At 54.4% G+C, this 4267-nt stretch overlaps 1 long non-coding RNA gene across 1 annotated transcript; it reads left to right on the forward strand.

The window, feature by feature from the left end:
- Positions 1-348: 348 nt before the first annotated feature.
- LOC118152721 (uncharacterized) lies at positions 349-3379 on the forward strand. Its single transcript, XR_013534710.1, has 3 exons — positions 349-481; positions 2587-2859; positions 3217-3379. It is a non-coding gene; the product is annotated as an uncharacterized LOC118152721 (long non-coding RNA).
- The last annotated feature ends 888 nt before the right edge of the window (positions 3380-4267 follow it).

The following is a 4267-nucleotide window of genomic DNA, read 5'->3' on the forward strand; positions in this document are numbered from 1 at the left end:
GTTCACAACACGTTCTCTTTACAAAGAGCAGTGGCCCCACCTTGGGAGGACCGCTACAGACTCCCCCTGTGGCTGGATAGCGCCCCAAGTGTGAATAAGTTACTCATGATAAATAAGGTCTTGGTAGTAATGAAATAATCTGCCAACTTTTCTGAGAAAAATTTACCTGAGTGGAAACTCCAGACGACACCTTAACCTGAATTTTTTTCCTGTACATCCAAATGTATTTTTGAGAGCATAGGAACTAAGTCGTCTCCGAAGGGACTGACGCGGAGCAAGCCATTGTGACAATCTCCGCATTCTCTACCTCTGAATGTCTCCATGCATCTCATTCTGCCCAGCCTCTTGCAGAACGTGGGGGTTGGCTTCTCTGGCACTGCTGGGGCTGTGGGCGCTGGGAAGTCGCTGCCAGGCAGACTACGGATGTACAGCTGGCAGAATCCATTGGATCAGTGAGCTCACAGGAGGCTGGCCCCTCCAGGTACATGCCGGCTAAAACAGAAACTTTTAAGGGCAGGCAGTGGATGAGTTGTTGGTAGTTGGCCAAGGAGAATGTGTCCCCACAGCTGTGGCACGGCCTTGCTCTGGGCTCACTCTGTTATATGATGCTGGCCAGGTTCTGTGGGAAGCAGCAGTCCTATAAACCATCACTGCTAATGGCTCCGCCACTGGCCGGCATAAGACCTGGGCTGGATGCACAGTCCGGGAGTGGAGGGACCAGACGGTGGACCAGCAGGAACCCCGGCAGCCCGCACCGTGCAGGAAGCACTGCTCAGCTGTGAGGGCCCGATGTAGGCAACCATAAGCCGAAGCCACCGTGGATTAAAGGAAACACAGCTTGGGGTGGAGCTGCAAACCTCTCCACTGTGCTGCAAAGAGGCTGCACGACAGATCAAACTCATGCAGCACTTAGGCTGTTTCTCTTTCAGAGAGGATTTTATCTCTAGCAGAATTGAGGAGAAACATTGTATCTCTCAATGGTGAAACTCTCCAGGTGTTGTCCAGAGTCACGTTTTGGGGACAGAAAAGTTGAGAGGGTACAGTGCTACCATGGTCAGAACTGCCCTCCAGGTCAGAACTGCCCCCCAGGTCAGAGCTACTCCCCAGGTTAGAACTGCCCCTCCAGGTCAGAACTGCCCACCCAGGTCAGAGCTACTCCCCAGGTTAGAACTACCCCCCCAGGTCAGAGCTACTCCCCAGGTTAGAACTAACCCCCAGGTCAGAGCTACCCCCCAGGTCAGCGCTACTCCACAGGTTAGAACTACCGCCCCCAGGTCAGAGCTACCCCCCAGGTCAGAGCTACTCCACAGGTTAGAACTGCCCCTCCAGGTCAGAACTGCCCCCCCCAGGTCAGAGCTACCCCCCAGGTCAGAGCTACTCTCCAGGTTAGAACTACCCCCCCCCAGGTCAGAGCTACTCCCCAGGTTAGAACTAACCCCCAGGTCAGAGCTACCCCCCAGGTCAGTGCTACTCCCCAGGTTAGAACTGCTCCCCTAGGTCAGAGCTACTCCCCAGGTCAGTGCTACTCCCCAGGTTAGAACTACCCCCCCAGGTCAGAGCTACTCCCCAGGTCAGTGCTACTACCCAGGTTAGAACTACCCCCCCAGGTCAGAGCTACCCCCCAGGTCAGAACTGCTCCCCTAGGTCAGAGCTACTCCCCAGGTTAGAACTAACCCCCAGGTCAGAGCTACGCCCCCAGGTCAGAACTGCTCCCCTAGGTCAGAGCTACTCCCCAGGTTAGAACTAACCCCCAGGTCAGAGCTACCCCCCAGGTCAGAGCTACCCCCCAGGTCAGAACTGCTCCCCTAGGTCAGAGCTACCCCCCAGGTTAGAACTGCTCCCCTAGGTCAGAACTGCCCCCCCAGGTGAGAACTACCCCCGAGGTCAGAGCCACCACCCAGGTTAGAACTACCCTCCAGGTCAGAACTGCCCTCCCAGGCCAGAGCTACTCCCCAGGTTAGAACTAACCCCCAGGTCAGAGCTACCCCCAGGTCAGAGCTACCCTCCAGGTCAGAACTGCCCCCCCAGGCCAGAGCTACCCCCCCAGGTTAGAACTACCCCCCCTAGATTAGAACTACCTCCCATCAGAGCTGCCACCTCAGGTCAGAATGGTCCCCCCAGGTTAGAACTACCACCCCAGGTTATAACTACCCCCCAACCCCCGGTTATAACTACCCTCCCATGTCAGAGCTGCCCCCCCCCAGGTCAGAACTACCCCCTCTCCACCTCCAGGACGTGGCTCAGCCACTTGTGGATAAGCATGGTGGGGACAGAAGAGCTGATGAAAGTGAGAAGATGGGTGGAAAGTCAGACAGGACAGCCTCAGGTCCTCCTGTGGCTTTGGGAGCTTGAGCCCTGCAGATTTTCCCTGGGGCTGTGCACCTACTGGACATGTTTTGCTTGGCCAGGCCTGTGTGGAGCAGCCATTCCCCACCCACCTGCGGCAGGAGCCCTTCGCAATTCATCTGAGCTACAATTTAGCAAGTACTGTTTTTTTCTTCTTTCTTTCTCCTTGGAGATGGAGTCTTGCTCTGCCTCCAGGCTGCAGAGGCGCAATCTCATCTCACTGCAACCTCTGCCTCCCAGGTTCAGGCAATTGTCCCTCCTCAGCCTCCGGGGTAGCTGGGACTACAGGCATCCACCAGGGCCCCAACATCATCCCAGCAGACATCATTTTCATTGTAAAGGAGAAGCTACACCCTCACTTCCGCAGGGAGAATGACAACCTTTTCTTTATGAACCCCACCCCTCTGGGTGCTCTCGCCTGCTGCACTGTGGAGGTGAAGACCCTCGATGACCGTCTTCTCAACATCCCCATCAATGACATCGTCCACCCCAAATACTTCAAGAAGGTGCCAGGTGAGGGAATGCCATTGCCAGAGGGCCCCATTAAGAAAGGGTATCTCTTCATCATCTTCGACATCCAGCTCCCCACCCGCCTGATGCCCCAGCAGAAGCAGACGCTGCGCCAGGCATTGCTGACAGGACTGGTGGGCTGGAGCAGGGGTGAGAGGAGGCTAGCCAGGCCTCACCCTGCCTCTACCCCCCGCAGCCTCTGGGTGTGCAGGGGAGCCTGCTGCACAGATGACACCAGGGTGAGATGGCGCAGGGCTTAAACTGACATAATAAAGATGTATTTCCCGTCCTCCAGTGGAAAAAAAAAAATGACGACAGGCGTCCACCATCACACCCGGCTAATTTTTGTATTTTTAATAGAGACGCGGGCTCAAACCCCTGGCCACACTGCAAGGATGGCAGGAGTGAACCACCATGCCTGGGTAGCAAGCGCCATCTTTCTTAAGATACACCATGAAAGTTGAGACAAAGAGGAAAATAAAAGTATGCATCTTCTTCATAATGCGTGTCTTAATGAACTGTAATAAAGAAATGCGTATTGGAGCTCTTTTTAAGACGGCAATTGTTGCAAAATCTAACAGAATTCCAGTTTCAGAAATCCCTGAGCTGATGAGTGCAGTTTCATTGCTCAAACTGCATCTAAGTATAGTAAATGGTACCATGATGGTTTACCAATGTCACTTTCAATATTTTTAAGCGTGAAGGTCAATTTACAATAAATGGAAAATTTAAGAAATATTCTAAATTACTGCTGCATGTCCTGTCTGTCAATGATGAACTATGGAATTGAAACGTTTTTTTCACTCACGTGTCCAGGAGTTAGGGATATATTTAGCCATGATGTAAACTTTTGGAGCAAAGGAAATTTATGCTGCATCCAACACTTGAAATTAAGTTTAACCGAAGGCTACCTCCCGGCATATGTACCATACCCAGAGCGGCCAGTCAGCCGGGCACCAGCATTCTGGAAGCGGAGCCAGGTCCACAGAGTCCTGCTCTGTAGAGTGGTCCTGTAGAAATCTCCAGAAGTGGCCTCTGTGAGCTGGCCTGCTGGAAATGCTTCCTTGTTTGTGAGGGTGCTGGAAGCAAGGTAGCCTAGTGCTTGTGAGAGCGGGTCCAGGTCAGACAGCCACTGTGGAGCCAGATGACGTCATGGGTCCGGGTCAGGCGGCCGCAGTGGAGCCGGATGACGTCATAGGTCCGGGTCAGGTGGCCACTGTGGAGCCAGATGACGTCATGGGTCCGGGTCAGGCGGCCACTGTGGAGCCAGATGACGTCATGGGTCCGGGTCAGGCGGCCACTGTGGAGCCGGATGACGTCATGGGTCCGGGTCAGGCGGCCACCTTGGAGCCAGATGACGTCATGGGTCCGGGTCAGGCGGCCGCAGTGGAGCCGGATGACGTCATAGGTC

The sequence above is a fragment of the Callithrix jacchus genome, chromosome 4 (assembly GCF_049354715.1).
Source record: "Callithrix jacchus isolate 240 chromosome 4, calJac240_pri, whole genome shotgun sequence".
Lineage (NCBI taxonomy): Eukaryota > Metazoa > Chordata > Mammalia > Primates > Cebidae > Callithrix > Callithrix jacchus.